Source organism: Chlorocebus sabaeus, chromosome 16, assembly GCF_047675955.1.
Source record: "Chlorocebus sabaeus isolate Y175 chromosome 16, mChlSab1.0.hap1, whole genome shotgun sequence".
Classification (NCBI taxonomy): Eukaryota; Metazoa; Chordata; class Mammalia; order Primates; family Cercopithecidae; genus Chlorocebus; species Chlorocebus sabaeus.
Genome location: NC_132919.1, coordinates 75,627,231 through 75,646,551, shown reverse-complemented (window position 1 = coordinate 75,646,551; position 19,321 = coordinate 75,627,231). Strand labels below are relative to the sequence as shown.

At 38.7% G+C, this 19,321-nt stretch overlaps 1 protein-coding gene across 4 annotated transcripts in view; it reads left to right on the top strand.

The window, feature by feature from the left end:
• SPOP (speckle type BTB/POZ protein) overlaps nucleotides 1-19,321 on the top strand; it is an 83,060-nt gene that overhangs the window by 36,455 nt on the left and 27,284 nt on the right. Inside the window, exons 2-3 of one of the 4 annotated variants that reach the window (XM_008013067.3) lie at nucleotides 6,596-6,639; nucleotides 7,516-7,566. The exons of 1 other annotated variant lie outside the window; for it this stretch is intronic. The gene's annotated coding sequence lies outside the window, so the exon portion shown is untranslated. Of the gene's footprint in view, nucleotides 1-6,595; nucleotides 6,640-7,515; nucleotides 7,567-15,212; nucleotides 15,232-19,321 lie in introns of those variants that run through there. 2 more of the 4 variants (XM_008013068.3, XM_037993497.2) reach the window with 2 other exon arrangements.

The window sequence follows — 19,321 nt, the reverse complement described above, 5'->3', positions numbered from 1 at the left end:
TTTATCAGAGAATGAGAGGCTCTGAAATTTTCTTTCCTTCTGGATTCTTTTTGGAATCTGATAAATTTGGCAACTTCACATTTTATTTTAATTTAATTAATTTTTTTAGCGACAGGGTCTCACTGTTGCCTAGGCTGGTCTTGAACTCCTGAGCTCATGTGATCCTCCTGCCTTGGCCTCCCAAAGTGTTGGGATTACAGGTGTGAGCCACAGCACCTGGCCAGCTTGCATTTTAATATTTTGCATTTCTGTTGTCTCATGTTATTAGGTGTTTTTAAATAAATTTCAGTTACTGCTCACCTTTTATTCTCCTTATAAGCTTTCTTTTACTACTTTTTAACTCCTAGAATACCTTCTTTCTTTCTTTTTTTTTTTCTTGAGACGGATTCTTGCTCTTTCGCCCAGGCTGGAGTGCAAGTGGCGCGATCTCAGCTCACTACAACCTCCGCCTCCAAGGTTCAAGTGATTCTTCTGCCTCAGCCTCCCAAGTAGCTGGGATTACAGGCACCCGACATTATGTCTGGCTAATTTTTGTGTTTTTGTAGAGATGGGGTTTCACCATGTTGGCCAGGCTGGTCTTGAACTGCTGACCTCAGGTGATCTGCCCACCTGGGCCTCCCAAAGTGCTGAGATTACAGGCGTGAGCCACCATGCCCAGCCTTCTAGAATATTTTCTCCCTACTGAGTGTGGGACTATTTAGTGATCTCCAATCCAGTTCATGTTCTTCTTATGTTACTCTCTAAGTTCAGTGTGATCCAGACATAGTTGATATTTATAGAAGGGTTTCTTGAAGCATTCTTAGCCAAAGGAAGCATTTAAAAAATATGTCTTCACCTTGATATTTGATTAGAATTATTACATTTAAATTTTGTTCAAGGACCATATGTTTCAATTACCAATGATTTTCATTTATAAATTTTTTCTGGAGTCTTTAATCCACTGTGCCTTATTCATTATTGTGAGGTTGAGTATATTTTTAATTTTTATGCTCTATGTTTTTTCACCCTTTAAACCTGGCTCCTATTCAGAGCTTTGAGCACTTGGAATCCTGAAGTGTTACAAATGAAAACTGTTACTCTTCTCTAATAACACACTCTGCCTGCTGCAAGCGTTTGAGTAGGACTTCCTTTCTTAACAACTAGTTTGGGCAGCCACCTGTCTCATGAATATATCAACTATCTTTAAGAATTTGAGAATTTATGTGCTGAATTTTTTTAAAGACAACCAATGAGACCTTCAAATAGAAATCAGAGTAATAAATAGAACTAGTATATCAGATGCCTGTGTATTTTATCTCAGATCTGTTCTTGTCTTAGGGTTTGGTTCAGGTAATAAGTATTGTGGTTGGAAAGTAACCTTTGGATCTAGGCTTATGCCAACTTTAACATAGATGACATATTCCTTCAAAAGTATAAGCACTATATGTATACTCAGAAGTATCTGTCATGTCACCCAGTAGGCAATTTCGTTTAGTGAATTATCTTCCCTATGTCATCGTAGTCACCAAGTTTGAATGGAATTGTTTACCTGCTCTTTGTCACATCAGTCCCACATTTTATGCTACAGAGAAATGTTCCTATCTTAAATCTTTCTTTAGAAGAAAATTGTGCTCTTATGTGGAACACTAACACCGTAGAGTTTGTTTTCCCTTCCACTCTGGAAACTGCTATAAAACTTTTTTTAGTTCCTAAGTAAAAAACCATTATTTTTCTAACTGTAGTTACCCTCTTGAGATATTTCATCTGGATATGTAACAGAAGACTTTATTGCTTTTGTTGGAGTCAAAATACAGTATAAAGAACTTTCTCTTTTTTTTGAGACAGAGTCTCACTCTGTCACCCAGGCTGGAGTGCAGTGGCATGATCTTGGCTCACTGCAATCTCTTCGCATGCCACCATGCTTTGCTAATTTTTGTATTTTTTGGTAGAGACGGGTTTTCACCACGTTGGCCAGGCTGGTCTCAAACTCCTGACCTCAAGTGATCTGCCTGCCTTGGCCTTCCAAGGTGAAGAAGAACTTTTTTATTGAAATTATATATATTTTTGCATGATTCTTTCTTCTAAAAAACTTTTTTTTCTGACTATAAAAGTAAAATGTACTCACTTTTTACAAACTTAAATAGTATATATAGTAAGTACTCAGTCTTTATGCTACATATTGTTAAGTAATTCCCATAATAGTTATGCTGATTTACACCGCACCAGCAGTACATGAGAGTTCTTGTCTCTTTGTGCCCTCAATGGCATTGTTATCATTAAAAACAGGTATTACACTTTTTTTTTTTTTTTTTTTGAACTGGAGTCTCACTCTGTCACCCAGGCTGGAATGCGGTGGCGCCATCGTGGCTCACCGGAACCTCTACCTCCCAGGTTCAAGCGATTCTCCTGCCTCAGCTTCTTGACTAGTAGCTGGCACTATAGGTGCCCACCACCACACCAGGCTAATTTTTGTATTTTTTGGTAGAGACAGGGTTTCACCATATTGGCCAGACTGGTCTCAAACTCCTGACCTCAGGTGATCCACCCATCTTGGCCTCCCAAAGTTCTGGGATGATAGGCATGAGCCACTGTGGCTGGCCAATGTTACACATTTGTTAAGGGAAAATAAAGTTATGTTTGTAACAACTTTTTAGAAGTCTTAATCTTCTGACTCATTAGTAGTAAGTGCATAAACCTGAAACTTGTTAGTAGAATAAACTTTGTTAATTTGACATACAGAAGGGGGAAACATTCTGGGTTTTTTTTTTTTTTTTTTTGTATAGAGTTACTGTCTAATCTTTCAAGCAGGGGAATCTAAAAGAAAACATTAATTCAGTCATTTATTAAATAAGTATTTGTAGCCTTCCATGTGCCAGACACTGTCTGGGTGCAGCAGCAAAACAGACAAGAACCTGCCTTGGTAGAGCTTATTTTCCAGTTAGAGAAGACAGATTGTAAAAAGATACAGGATGGTAGATGACTTTATGTGCTATAGAAAAAAAATGATGAAGCAGGAATAGGATTGTGGCTGTTAAGGGAGGGAATTGCTTTTTTTTTTTTTTTCCCAGACAGAGTCTTGCTCTGTCATCCAGCCTGGAGTGTAGTGATGCAATCTCGGCTCACTGCCACCTCTGCCTCCCAGGTTCAAGCGATTCTCCTGCCTCAGCCTCCTGAGTAGCTGGGACTACAGGTGTGTGCCACTACACCCGGCTGATTTTTGTGTTTTTAATAGAGATGGGGTTTCATCGTGTTGGCCAGGCTGGTCTTGAACCCCTGACCTCAAGTGATCCACCCACTTCGGGTGGATCAAAGTGCTGGTATTACAGGCATGAGCCACCACGCCCAGCCAGGAATTCATTTTTAAGGGTGTCAGGGAAGACCTCACAGAGATGGTGACAAGGAAAGTCTTAGCAATGGTGGAGTGTGCCCTGAGAACATCGAGGGGAAGATTTATTCAGACAGAAAATGACACGTGCAAAGCCCCAAGGCAGGAATGGGCCTATTCTGAGGAACCAAAACAAAAAAGGGCAGTGTAGCTGGTACATAGTGAGATCAGGAAAACGTAGTTGGAAATGAGGCCAGAGAGGTAATCAAGTCCAGATTGTGCAGGACCCTTTTGGCCATTGTAAGGCTTTCACTCAGAGGGAGTTGGGATTTTACTGGAGGTTCCATCAGAGGCCATGATTAAACTAGTAACATCAAAAAATACTTGTGTCTTGGCTTTGCTTTTTCAGAAGATTTTGTCTCAAAATAATTTGGGGATTAACTCATGGTTCCTGGTGGTAGTCATATGTAGATTTAAACCTTTATATTAGTACAGAAAATTTCCCTGAAATATAGATCTTAAGTATGGCATTTAAATTCAAAGAAAATAATAGAAAATCCTGCCTATAGGTATTTATTCCTGGGTGGCCTTGTTTTATTACTGACTTCTCATCCTAAATTATCTTTTTTTAAAAAAAAAACTGTATTATGTGCAAGATGTACTCACACTTATATATTATTGGAGGCTAGAGATCTACTCTATTAGGTTATTTTAATCATGTATGCTTTGAACTTTTTTTTTTTTTTTGAGACGGAGTCTCACTCTGTCGTCCAGGCTGGAGTGTAATGGCACCATCTTGACTCACTGCAACCTCTGCCTCCTAGGTTCAAGTGATCCTCCCACCTCAGCTTCCCAAGTAGCTGGGATTACAGGTGTGTGCCACCATGTCCTGCTAATTTTTTTTGTATTTTTAGTAGAGATGGTGTTTCATCACCTTGGCCAGGCTGGTCTTGAACTCCTGATCTCAAGCGATCCACCCTCCTCAGCCTCCTAAAGTGCTGGAATTACAGGCGTGAGCCACCATGCCTGGCCTGAACATTTTTTATTATGAAATATAACAGAAAAATACACAAAACATGACTGTATAATATGAGGATTAATTACAAAAGGCAAATACCTATGTAACCACCAGTTAGACCTAGAAATGTATCATTGCCAACACCTGGAAGAAGCCTGCTGCGTCTCACTTCTAGATCATAACCTATACCATTGCTCAGAATAACCACTGTTCTGACGTATGATAATCATATCCCTATTTTTCTTCATGATTTTACCACCTAGGATTCATTCTAAAACAATATAATTTAGTTTTGTCTGTTTTTAAACTTTGTATAAATTGGAATAATACGTTATGTGATTTTTACATTTTTATGTCTTCTTTCAGGAAGAACCTAACAATATGTATGTTCATAACTTTCATCCATGTTGCTATATAGAACTGTAGTTTGATTTCATTGCCATATAGCATTCTGTCATATGAATATACCACAATTTTATGTGTTCATTCTGTTGATAGACACTTGGATTGTTTCTAGTTTTTGGCTGTTAATGAACAATGCTGCTGTGAACATGTACAGAAGTTTCTTTAGACCATGTACTTGCAGCAGAATTGTAGAATCTTTAGTCTTATTAGATAATAATAAACTATTTTCCAAAGTGGTGGTACCAGTTTGTTCTCCTACCAACAGTATGTTAGTCTCCCTGTTCAGCCCTTAGCAGTATTGTCAGATGCTTTAAATTTTGAGAAACCTAAACCTTAAGCTTAAAAAAAAAAATTGGAGAGTAAGGGACTAAAGGTATTGGTTTTTGCTTTAAGAATCATAGCTATTCATTTTCGTTTGTTAAGAGTTGGTTGATATCTTCTGCCTTAAAGGCATTCTATCTTTCTATCCTCAGAGGGTCAGGAACCTTGTCTGTCTCTTTTACCACTGTGTCGCAAAGAATGCCCTGCAGTTGGTACTCAGTAAATATTTGTTGCATGAATTCAGCCTGACTCCTGCTACTATTAACTGAACTACGTGGGATTGTTGGCACAGTCTCTGCTCACTGCAACCTCCGCCTCCCAGGTTCAAGCGATTCTCCAGTCTCAGCCTCCCAAGTAGCTGGGATTACAGGTGCCCATCACCATGCCTGGCTAATTTTTGTATTTTTAGTAGAGACGGGGTTTTACTGTGTTAGCCAGGCTGGTCTCGAACTCCTGACCACAAGTGAATTTATTTTATGGTGTCTGATTAAGACTGCCCTGTTTTAGCATCAGTCATTTAGCACAGTTTTTGGTGATGGCTATTTGATCACTGATAGTAACTGGACTTTGTTTACCAAAAGCTATTATATAGTCTAAGAGAATCTTATTTGTACCAATGTACTAGTTAAAGTTGGTGCTTATATTTTCAGAAAGAGACTCTTTTTTTTTTTTTTGAAACGGAGTCTTGCTCTGTTGCCAGGTTGGAGTGCAGTGGTGCGATCTTGGTTCACTGCAACCTCTGTGGGGTTCAAGTGATTCTCCTGCCTCAGCCTCCCGAGTAGCTGGGACTACAGGCACGCACCATCATGTCCAGCTAATTTTTGTATTTTTAGTACAGATGGGGTTTCACCATGTTGGTCAGGCTGGTCTCAATCTCCTGACCTTGTGATCTGCCTGCCTCGGCCTCTGAAAGTGCTGGGATTACAGGCGTGAGCCACTGTGCCCAGCCGAGATTCTATTTTTAAGGAATCACTTACCCATGATTTATGCAATACTTTATTTTCTCACAAAAGAGAATATAGCAGTGGAATTTTCTGCCTATGTTAGACTCCAAGAAGCATTGCTACTTCTCTTATCCCTGTTTCTGTTCTGAGCTACTTTGTAGGATACGGTGCATTATCAGAGGTTGGTGTTGCTTGGCTATCTCTCCAGTCTTCAACAGGAACCTCTTTCTCTCCCTTGTATAATCAGTATTAATCCAGTCTTTAATGTCCACCATTCTGCATCTCATTGTCACAGTTGTTTATTAAAACCATAGGGCCAGGCCTGGTCGCGTGTGCCTTTATAGTCCCAGCTACTCAGGAGGGTGAGATAGTGCGCTGTGTTCAGGCCTGTGAATAGCCTTTGTACTCCAGCTGGGGCAACATAGTGAGACCTTGTCTCTTAACAGAAACCATAGGATACATGGCTTTGTTTAAATGCATCTTGCTTTGGTGTAATTTACCCATAGAGCACTTTTTTAAAAGGGTGTTTTACATTAAAACTTGTAATAATTCTTTCAGCATTTTGTGAAAGAGCTGGCAACAATGATCTCTCTTTTCTTGTAGGTATTGACACGAGACAAGTCACTTCATTTTTGCTGCACTCATAGGTCAGTTTATTAGAAGAACTAGCCTGGGGCTGCGTGCGGTGGCTCACGCCTGTAATCCCAGCAATTTGGGAGGCCAAGGTGGGCCAATCACTTGAGGTCAGGAGTTTGAGACCAGCCTTGCCAACATGACAAAATCATGTCTCTACTAAAAATACAAAAATTAGCCAGGCCTGGTGGCAGGCACCTGTAATCCCAGCTACTCAGGAGGCTGAGGCAGGAGAATTGCTTGAACCTGGGAGGTGGCCGTTGCAGTGAGTTGAGATCACTCCACTGCACTCCAGCCTGGCTGACAGAGCTGAGACTGTATCTCAAAAAAAAGGAGAACCAGCTTGGATTTTTCTGACTTCCATTTCTAAGTATAATCTTTTTTTGAGAGATGACTAAGAAATAGAGCATTCAGAGCTAGTGATGAGATAAAGGAATGGTAATTTTTTTGTTTGTTTTTTTGAGAGAGTCTCACTCTGTCGCCCAGACTGGACTGCGGTGGCATGATTTTGGGGTCACTGGAATCTCCGCCCCGCCCTGCCCCCAGCCCGTCCCCCACCACTGGGTTCAAGCAATTCTTGTGCCTCAGCCTCCTAAGTAACTGGGACTACAGGCACACACCACCACGCCTGGCTAATTTTTTGTGTTTTTAGTTGAGGCAGTGTTTCGCCATGATGCCAGGCTGGTCTCGAACTTCTGGCCTCAAGTGATCCACCCGTCTTGACCTAAGAATGGTAATTTTGACTAGTAAATTTTTACTAGTCATTTCTTTGCAAATGTATCACCTTCTTTTGTGAGATTTTTCCTTTTTAGGAATAGACAAAATAAGTAGAGACTTGTATGAGATTCAGAATCTAGTTAAGTCTGATTCATATTCTCTATTTCCAACAGAGATTTCCTGTTAGACAAGACAAATTAGAGTTTTCCTACTGACTTAACTTGGTGAGTTTTTACATAGTTTTATTTTAAATATAGTTTAATCATGAGGGAAAAAGCAGAATGAAATGCATAAAAACATTTACCATGACTTTTAAAAATACACCTCTTGAGTACAATCTACTGTTTCATTTTAGTGCAAATGATAGATAAAGTTAAAAAGTTAAAGTCATATAAGGTAAGCATGTAAGATTTTCTTTTTAAAATAAGAATTATTACAGTGTTAAATAAACATTTTTCATAAGTGACTTCAAAAAAAGTTTTATTTTAAATATTCTTACCTGGAGTAAACCAGAACTATTTATTCTGATCTTCTCTGGTGATTTCTAGATATAGGATAAGACTTTACAATAATGGTAAGGGGAGAAATGATATTTGAATTTAAAGTTTTAATCAGTGGTTGATAATATATGATATGGAAACCTTAGAGTCAGATTATTTTTCTCCCTAGAAAAGTTCCTCAGGAATGCTGGGCATGGTGACTCATGCCTGTAATCCCAGCACTTTGGGAGGCTGAGGCAGGAAGATTGCTTGAGCTCAGGAGTTCAAGACCATTCTGGCCAACATGGTAAAAACCCATCTCTACAAAAAATACAAAAATTAGCCAGGTGTGGTGGCACATGCCTATAGTTCCAACTACTCAAGAGACTGAGGTGGAGGATAATTTGAGCTCAGGAGGTCTAGGCTACAGTGAGCCATAATTGTGCCACTGCATTCCAGCCTGGGCGACAGAGCAAGACCTTATCTAAAAAACAAACAAACAAACAAAACCCAAAAACATAAAAGACCTTCAGGGAAATTAGAATTACAGTTTATGAAAAGAGATAGTTGGGGCCAGGTGCGGTGACTCATGCCTATAATCCCAGCACTTTGAGAGGCCTAGGCAGGTGGATCACTTGAGGCCAGGAGTTTGAGACCAGCCTGGCCAACATGGAGAAACCCCGTCTCTACTAAAAATACAAAAATTAGCCAGGCGTGGTGGCACATGCCTGTAATCCCAGCTACTCGGGAGGCTGAGGTGGGACAATTGCTTGAACCCAGGAGGCAGAAGTTGCAGGGAGCTGAGATCACACCACTGCACTCCAGCCTAGGTGACAGAGCAAGACTCCGTCTCAAAAAAAAAAAAAAAAAAAAAAAAAAGAGAGATACCTTAAAGAAATTTGTAGGCTTCATTTTACTTTAGAAAAGGAGTTTGATTTTGAAAAAATTGCCTCTGTGTGTTTTACCTTGGAGCTCTTATCTCTCTGTGTAACTTACAGAAAAAAACTCTCCACCATTTTGTGTAACATCTTAAAACTTTTACTTTGTAGTATGAGATTTTGGCCTCCAAAGCTTGTGTATGTTTTGTCAGAGTTATGTTGGGTTAAATAGGTGTTATTGCATTTTAATCTTTTAAATTCTGACACACATCATCAGGAGCCAGGAAATTCTGTTAAGACAGACATTCTGTCTAAATTTCCCTATTTTGTCTGCCTGTGTGGTTTTACTTTTTCCTTGAGTCATGAATTTTGGAATGAACACTTAAAACTGAGAAATTCCTGCCCATCCTTTGTTCCATTTCATTTACTTAGAACTGTAACATTAACATATAATTTTGCTTATTTTTAATAATGTTAGAGGAGGGAATTTATTTTCTGCAGATTGTTTCCAAGTAAGGCACATGGTCCATGTAAATAGTAGTTAGGTTTTTTTAGTTAAGACTGTAAAGGAGAAGATTAAAAACATACATACACCTCTCTTCTCTTTTATAGTTGGAAGGAGGTCTAGGTGCCTTTCAGGAAGAAAAGTATCTCATGGGAATACTGAATTCTTTACTGCTGGATAGTAATAGTTAATGCTGAACATAATTGGTTGCCCTTGTAGGAGACCAAATCCTCTGGAGCAGGTGGGCCTTTTCAGTTTCCAAGTTAATGAACTTATTTCAAAATGTATGCCCTACGACTAATTAGACTTTCTCCTTTGAAATCCATTCCTTGGGTCCCTTCCATAGCCGCATCATGTTAGCAAGAAATATTTTTAAATGACTTGGCTGAAGTATAGATGGCCAAAGAGAACTGCCTGTTGAATTTGGCTTCTATAAAAACCAGGGGACTCTGTGGGGTTATATAAGCTCTATTTGTTTCATGAAATGACCCTTCTGTTTTTGAATTCCTTGCAGATTGGACATGCTTAAATAGTATTAGGGCCAGCCCTTTCATCTGTTTACTGTTTAGATTTTATAAGGTTCTTCATAGTCATCATTGAGGGGAGTGGGTGAAAGACCATAACCTCTCAAATTGGAAAATAGCCATGAGAATATTAACCTATGTAATAAATGGAATCTTCTTACCATAGGGCTTTTCCCTGCTTCCTCGTTTTCTGATTCTTTTTTCAGCTCTTTTTTAGAATAAGTAAATTTTCTCAACCTAGAGGAGGCATCTTTTATAACATGTGGGATGTATTAAAATCTTCATCTTTCCCAAGTTCACTCTTTGTGGCCCTAGAGATTTGTCCCCAAGACATTTAGTGGAATCAACACATGATTCTAATTTGTGAGAATGGCGAGGTTGTTGATTGTTTGCGTTTGCCTTTCTGACTTCATTTCTAAAGATGTTCTCTTTTGGAACTGAGACCCACTTTGAAGTGAAATAACCCCTTGTAATCAGGTTTGTTTCCTGATCCGGATTCCTGTCCTTCCATTTCAGGTATTTCCCAGTGTGGAAAAGTCTAATCTGCGGAACCCTATTTTCTTTTCTTTTTTTTTTAAAGCAGCTGGAGGAGTTTTTCTTCCTAGCAGGGGTTCTGTAATTAACAACAGCAGCATGTCACCTGATGGTATTAACCCAGATCTTGTGAAACCTGTGCTTGTTGCGGCCATTATTCTGCTGGATCCTCCATCCAAATGGAGACAGAGGAATTTTTTTCCTCTGATGTTGTTATGTGGATGTGTTTAGCTCAGTAGTCCTTTGTGCCTAAATTAAAAGCAAAACAAAAATTCAAGAAGTCTTTTTAAGGTCCAGGGAGTTGCACTCCTGCAAGGTGGTTGAGTGGCATCTGCCCCTTTCTAAGACAAACTTCAGCATTTGGAGCAGAGATCCATTGCATTCTTCCTGGACATATTTTTGGGGTAGATAATTATGCTAACATGTTTATATCAATAACTGTTACATAGTGGATAGTTTCTAGGCCAAGGGAATGATCCCCTTGCCCTAACCTAACTTGGCATTACATTTTCTGCTTTTTTGATTTTTTTGCTGTCTGGAAAAGTTGCATCCAAAGTGAGGATTATTCCATATTTTAACCTTTGAGTTGGCTGCTAAGGTCTCCTTGGGGACAAGGACGGTTTGTAGTTATTTATAACCTGAAAGAAGAGCAGTAAGCCTGTAAACTGCCAGCACACACCGAGGCTTGGGAGTCGGAGCATTCTGTTGTTATCCTATTGGGTTTAGTGACTTGAGAGTCATGTACCTTCTTATCTTCAGCTTGACTTGATCTATCTAGATGAGCCTTACTGGCTAGGCATTTCTATAAAATTGTAACACAGATTGAGGAGAGGAAGGAGAAATAGCCTTTTTATGTACTAGTGCGTATCTAATCCTCACAATCATTTTAGAATCTATACTTACCTAAGAGATACTTGTAAACTGGGAAAATCTTACAAGTATTGACTTGAACACATAATACTATACTTGTTTCTAGGTTTTCCTTATATACAACAGTTACAAAGCAGTTCAGCTCTTAATTAGAGAAATATTTGGCTATGACAGAAATATGTTCTATATCTTAGCCTGATATAGAAAAAATTTAGTTATATCCCTAGTCATGTTTTTACATATATACATATTTACACTGATCTGTATTTAATAAATGTTAGTTATCTTTTCTCCATACATCCAGAATCAAACCCAGTGTCAGATACAAAAACAATGTAACAAATAAAAGTAGATGCTAAGGATTTCCCTCAATCAATATATTAGAATTTTATTGTAATATGTAGTATTTAACTTGAGGCAAGGTGCAGTGCCTCACGCCTGTAATTTCAGCACTTTGGGAGGCTGAGGTGGGTGAGTCACCTGAGGTCAGGAGTTCGACACCAGCCTGACCAACACGGTGAAACCTCGTCTCTACCGAAAATACAAAAATTACCTGGGCATGGTGGTGGGCGCCTGTAATCCCAGCTACTTGGGAGGCTGAGGCAGGAGAATTGCTCGAACCCGGGAGGCGGAGGTTGCAGTGAAGCGAGACCATGCCATTGCACTCCAGCCTGGGCAACAAGAGTGAAACTCTGTAAAAAAAAAAAAAAAAAAAAAAAAAAAGAATTTAACTTGAAATAACTTAGAGTTTAGCTTAGGTTCCTGATAGCTGCTGTAATGGTACTTCTGTAACCAGGATTGACTTACTCTGGGAAATGTACTTTTCTCACTAATGTCTTGTGGATTCAGGAACTCCCCCCCATAGCTCTGTAGGTTTCCCTTTTCTTCTGTTTTCTTGAATTTGAAAAAATTTTTAATCAGGGAAGAGTATAGTTTTGTAATGTACTCAATAAATTGTTAAAGTTGGAGTGACTTGATAGTTTTCCTTTTAAAATGTTTTATTGTTTTAAAAGTATGCCTGGATTCCTGTAGCTACATTCATTCAACAACTTCTAAACTTTAATTTATTAACTAGAACTCATTAGGGAAAAATGATCCCAAAAGAGAAGGAGTCTAGTTACTCAACCAGAATTTCATTGAACAAATATTTACTGAGTGCCTGTTAGGCCATACTAGGCACAGGGGGATACTATTCTCGTTGAGCTTAACTTCTAGTAGGGAGCACAATAGACAAGTGAAAAAATAAAAACAAGATAATTTCAGGTAGTGGTAATAAAGAAGAAAATAAAATAGGGTAGTGTGATGAGAGGAACAGGCTAGAAGTGGAAGTGGCTTCAGACTGGGTGGTCAGGGAAGACCCCTCTGAAGATAACTTCATTTGATAGGAGACCTAAATTACAAGAAGGACCGACCTATAAAAAGACCTGAGGGAAGAAGGAGCTTTGTGGGCTGAGGAAAGAGCCCAACGTGTTTGTGGATTAGAGTTAAAGGCCTGAGTGACTAAAACATCAGGATTGAGAAGAGTGTTAGAGAAGGTCAGGGAGGTATGCTGAGGCCATGGTGGTCATGACGAAAAGGTTGATTTTACTCAGATAGCAATGGAGGCCACTGAAGAATTCCTTTCTTGTCTCTCATGTGGGTCTGATGTATAAGCCTCTTCACAACTTGGAAAAATTAATTGTAAAGGCTGCTAATTCCTTTTTAAATTTTTATATTTACTATTTGAATAGGTCATATATTTACATGGTTCAAAATTCAGAAAGTATTAAGAGGAATACAGTGGGATTTCTTCCCACTCAGGTGTACCCAGTTTCCTTCCATGGGAGTAACCAGCATCCCTAGAGCCTTGTGTCTTTTCGGAGATATTCTATATGTTAAAACAAATATACATTTTCTATTAAAAAATAGAGTTTCCTTATTTTTTTAAGAGATGTGTATTATTACATTATTTGTATCATAGTTTATTTAATCCACTGTTGATGAACTTTTAGGTTATTTCCATTTTCATGTGTTTATATATAGTCCCACAGTGAAAAACCTTTTATATTTGTCATTTAAAACGTATCAGTAGGGATACATTTCTAGAAGTGAAATTGCTGGATTAAAGGGGATGTGCATTTTTTACTTTGATAGACATTGCCCTTCACAGAGATTGTAACAATTTATACTCCAACCAGAAATGTTGTCTTTACCCTGGGTAAGTGTTATCAAACATTTTGATCTTTGCCAATTCAGTGGGTGAATCAATGTGTGATTTAATTTGCATTTTTATCTTGAATGAGAGTTGAACATCTTTTCATATATTTAAGAACCACTGGGTATTTCCATTTCTGTACACCGTTGGTTGTTCTTTGCCCATTTTTCTGTAAGACTGTTGTTGACTTTTTTCTTCTTGATCTCTAGATTCACTTAGTAATCTCCCTGTAGGTGCAATGTTTAAGAATTTAAAAAATGAAAACAGGCTGGGCACAGTGGTTCATGCCTATAATCCCAGTGCTTTGAGAAGCCAAGGCAGGAGGATTGCCTGAGGCCAAGAGTTTGAGACCAGTCAAGGCAACATAGCAAGACCCTGTCTCTACAAATTTTTTTCTTTCTTTTTTTTTTTTTTTTTGAGACGGAGTCTCGCTCTGTCACCCAGTCTGGAGTGCAGTGGCCGGATCTGCAAGCTCCGCCTCCCGGGTTTACGCCATTCTCCTGCCTCAGCCTCCCGAGTAGCTGGGACTACAGGCGCCCGCCACCTCGCCCAGCTAGTTTTTTGTATTTTTTTAGTAGAGACGGGGCTTCACCGTGTTAGCCAGTATAGTCTCGATCTCCTGACCTCGTGATCCACCCGTGTCGGCCTCCCAAAGTACTGGGATTACAGGCTTGAGCCACCGCGCCCGGCCTACAAATTTTTTTTTAAAAAATTTTAAAAGAAAGAAAACAACGACAACAGAAAAACAGGCATCCTTAATTTGTAAAGTTTTACAAAGCGTGAACTTGATAAAAGACATAAGAGAACTTCAGTCTTTCCTTTGCTGATTGAGGTCTGTCTGAAACCCTGAGTTTTGTTTTAAGCAGTGTCTGTAAAAAATTTTTAAGTGTATTTAGTATTTTGTTGGACTAGATTGAACTGCAGAAAGTTTACTCATAACAAATATTCAAAAGTCATGTAAACCTTGCAACAATAGAAGTCAGTATGACCTTTAATAACTACCCTTGGGGTAATGAGAAATAAAAGATTACCTCCTGGGCTATATATGATTGAGCACACTATAACAGAAGAAACCAAAGGCTCCTTTTAGGACACATTAGTTTCTCAAAAATGAGTATACAAAAATCTTGTAGTTTTTTTGTTTTTGTTTTTGTTCGGTTGTCATTAATCTTTTTGGCATCTTCTGTTTTGGAAAATGCAAACATCTCGGGTTGAAAATAGTTACAACACTGGGGTTTTCTTTACTTGGAAACTGTGCAAAGCTTTAAACCAGAAGAAAACAGAATTAGGCTTTTTAAAAGTCCCTAACAGACCATTCTCTGGCAAGAAGTATGTTCCCAGCCATCTAGCTTGTATATGCTGTGTATTATGTTGAACCACATGAAATTGCTGATATTCAACTATTTTTGTCATATAAAACAACAGTTTCATGATTCAGTCTAATGTCTTCACAATCTTGTTCCTGTCATTTTAAAACTGATGGATATAAGTAAGGCTAAGTCATAGATATCATGTATGAGATTCATGCTTCTCTCTCTGTTAACTGGTTGATTTTTTTTTAATTCTCTGGATAAGTAGATTCGACTGATGATGGAGAAATGCTCATGGGAAATAAGTGAAAGATTTAAAAAGTGACTGCACAAGCTGTCTATGTAACACTTTTCAGAGGGTGTTCCAGCCTAGCTCTGTAAATACTGCAAAATAAACTATTGGGGCATTTTCCTTTATTGTACAGGGAATTTCTCTTCTATCTTGAAAGAATTCTGATTATGTAAGAGTTTAGTTCAGATTAGTTACTGATTTTTGTTTTCAAAATGAAATTATAACAAAGCTTTGTCCTCTTGTAGAATAAATATATACTTGATACTGGATGAAAACTCACTTTTACCAGGACCGGGATTAGAGGTACCAGGCTTGGGAGTTTTTGGCTTTGTAATATAATTTATCTGAAATAACAAATTATTCTCATTACATTGCAAATCTGATATACTCAGCATTGTTCAAAGGGCTGTTTTAGAGATATGTGAAAAAAAACCAGAAAACTTAATGAACTTGAATGCAACTGGATGAGTGTTTCAGTCATCAGAGTTTTGTTTTTTTTTTTTTGAGATGGAGTCTCGCCGTGTCGCAGGCTGGAGTGCAGTGGCACCAACTCGGCTCTCTGCAACCTCCGCCTCCCAGGTTCAAGCGATTCTCCTGCCTCAGCCTTTTGAGTAGCTGGGACTACAGGCACGTGTCACCACGCCTGGCTAATTTTTGTGTTTTTAGTAGAGATGGGGTTTCACTATGTTGATCAGACTGGTCTCGAACTCCTGACCTCGTGATCCGCCCACCTCGGGCTCCCAAAGTACTGGGATTACACACGTGAGCCACCACGCCTGGCCGTCATCAGAGTATTTGTACTGAATGCCTTGAGTTCCAGGCAGGCTGTGCTAGGTGGTAAGGGATAGATAAAACAGTTGCAGCTTCTGTTTAAGGAGCTTAAAGTCTACAGGAGTCAGCAGAAGTGTTCATAAGTATAAAAGAAGGCAGAAAAGAAATGCACCCTAGGTTCAGTTGAAAGCATTATCTATGCATCACGACAGCATTACAGGTTGAATATCCCCTTATCTGAAATGCTTGGGACCAGAGTGTTTTGGATTTCAGATTTTTCCAGATTTTTTGGAATAGTTTTGTTGCATACTTACTGGTTCAACATTCCTAATCTGAAATCCAAAGTGTTCCAATGAGCATGTCATGTCAGTGCTCAAAAACTTTTGGATTTTGGAACTTTTCAGAGCAGGGATGCTCAACCTGTAATACATTTTTGTTTGTCCTTCTGTCTGTCCTCCAAAGTTTAATATTCTAGTTAGAAATTATATTGTTGACTTGAATCACATCAAAACTGGTTAATGACTTCATGGTCTTATAATACCCACTAGGAAGCATTCCATTAGAGATTTTTATTAGTTGTTAGCTGATACTACCTTCATTGGAAATTAAGCAGATTTACAGTTGACAGAGATATTTTAAAGTGTATTTTTTAATGTAACTCGAAGAGGTCTGTTCTCACAGGTCAGAATTTAATAGAGTAAGCAGGAAAATAAATGGTGGTGTATGTTCAGCCTCAGAGTTTGAGCGTACTAGAAAGTTTGGTAAGCTTTGGAAAATAAATTTCTCAATAGAGAATGCAGACAGACTGTCTTAACTTGTTTGAAGGCAGGAGCAATATATTTTGGCTTTAGTTGTCTACTGCAGAGGTTCTCAAACTCTAACCCTCAGGTAGATCTCCTCTTTTCTAAAATTTTTTTCTGCTGGTCATCTGCAGCGGTTGGCATGAAGTGCTAAAGAGTTCATGTAGCACTAGACTACTTTGCTGATGAACACTTTGCCCATGGTTCCTGCTATGAGTGAAATTAATTAGACTTGTGCTGTCCTAGTCAATTTCCTTCACAGCAGGTTGTGTGGTTAGAGCTCCTCAGAGTTTGAGACAGATTCTCCAGTTCTACTGGCTGTGGGGTTAGAGATTTTTAAAAATTAGAAGAAAGGAAAAGATGTAGCTACAAAATAAGTCAGAAGCAAAAAAGCTGGGAAAAAATGGTCAAGATCAAAGTAGTATTTTCTTTTTTCTGGTTATAATAATGAACCAAGGATCAGTAGCAACAATTAAGGCATTAAAATAAACTGATTATTAAAATTTGGCCTTTCCCTGGGCTTAGGTAATTCATAAATTGTTCATTGTTAGATAAGTTTGAAGTTTTTTTAACCTCAAAATAAGTTCAAATTAGTATTTTATGATTACTCAGTGTAGAGCTGTGCCTATAATCCACCTCTCCAGAGCCAAATTTTTTGTTCTTAACTAACACATAAAATCAAACCTTCATTGCACCCTCTCCCAAAGTAGGAATTTTGAAATTTCACTCTGGCCATTAATGATAATTGGGATTTGTAAAACTAGCTAATTTATACTTACTCATTAATGGAAAAATAAAACAGTTCTTTGAAAATGTGTTTTCCATCAAATGCAAGCCTGTCTTGGAGGTGACCACAGTAGCATTTGGCCTCTTTTCTTCATGTTATCATGGAATCATGAATTACACAAGCCAGGGAAGCCCAAATGCCACTGCAGTGCTTAGTTTGCTAGCTTAAGTGAGATAGCACACCATGTTAGCTTCATCTGTGATTTCACAGATGCCTTAATTGTAAATTCCTGGCCGGGCGTGGTGGCTCATGCCTGTAATCCCAGCACTTTAGGAGGCCGAGGCCGGCAGATCATGAGGTCAGGAGATGGAGACCATCCTGGCTAACATGGTGAAACCCCATCTCTACTAAAAATACAAAAATTAGCTGGGCATGGTGGCGGGCGCTTATAGTCCCAGCTACTCAGGAGGCCGAGGCAGGAGAATGGCATGAACCTGGAAGGCGGACCTTGCAGTGAGCCAAGATCACCACTGCTCTCCAGCCTGGGCCACAGAGCGAGGTTCCGTCTCAAAAAACAAAAAAAAAAGGTCAATTCCTGTAAGATAGCATTTATGACCATGGGAACAGCATCTATTTATGAGTATTAACTCTGTGAAGGTGCACTTGTAGTTTATTAATCTCCTTGTTTATTATTTAAGCAGTCAGTGAATCAGTGAATATTTGTGAGTTGAGTTATTGTGTGATTTGTTGTTACTTTTCTTTTTTTCCCTCTGTCTCCCAGGCTAGAGTACAATGGCGCCATCTTGGCTCAGTGCAAACTCCACCTTCACCTCCACCTCCTGAGTTCTAGCGATTCTCTGTCTCAGCCTCCCAGGTAGCTGGGATTACAGGTGTGCATTGTCACACCCGGCTTATTTTTGTATTTTTAGTAGAGATGGGGTTTCGCTATGTTGGCCAGGCTGGTTTTGAACTCCTGACCTCAGGTGACCCGCCTGCCTTGGCCTTCCAAAGTCCAGGGATTACAGGCATAAGCCACCATGTTATACCTCTTTCTGCAAAGGATTTGAGGCAGATTCCAAAAATACTTAACATATAAAAGATTAAAAGTTGAGAGAATTATATCAAAGGGAATAATTAAGAAAATAAAACTATTATAGAATGAACATATGATCCTGTATAAAATATAGCATATAAAACAGGCATATGGGCTTACAGTTTTAAGAGATAAGTCACAAACTTGTCTCAGGATTTCCTAGTAGCCAAGCAAGGAGGGCAACATGATCAGTTATAAGATTCATATTGTTTGGCCTTTGAAAACGAACTAGGTGCTCAGGAAATTTCTCCCTTGTATATTATAAACCAGAGATGTGTGATATAATGGAATACATCCTTACACAATTGCTCCAATATCAAAACAATAAAAATAATGCAGAACACTACAAAAGGTTGAATATCCTTAATGCAGAACACTACAAAAAGTAGTTTATACCCAAGTACCTGTCATCCCTAATTAACAGATATTTGTATTATCATATTTTCCTTGTATCCTTGTTTTAAAAGAATCACAAGAGATAAACTTGAAGTATCTTACATTATTTTCCCAGTCTCCTCCTTCTCCCTCCTTCTCCCAATATGAAACTGATATATAGGCTGTCAAGGCTGGGTTTTTGTTGTTGTTGTTGTTTACTTTTACTACATCATATATAAACCTTAAATTTGCATAAATAATATACTGTACATGTCATTCCTAAACTTGCTTTTTTTATTAGCACTGTGTTCGATGGCCATGGTGCTGTAGATCTAGTTCTTTTATTTTATTTTATTTTATTTTATTTTTTGAGATGGAGCTTTGCTCTTGTTGCCCAGGCTGGAGTGCAGTGGTGCAGTCTTGGCCCACCACAACCTCCGCCTCCCGGGTTCAAGCGATTCTCCTGCCTCAGCCTCCCGAGTAGCTGGGATGGCAGGCGCACGCCACCACAGCCGGCTAATTTTGCATTTTTTATTTTATTTTATTTTATTTTATTTTATTTTATTTTATTTTATTTTATTTTATTTTATTTATTTTTTGAGATGGAGTCTTGCTCATCGCCCAGGC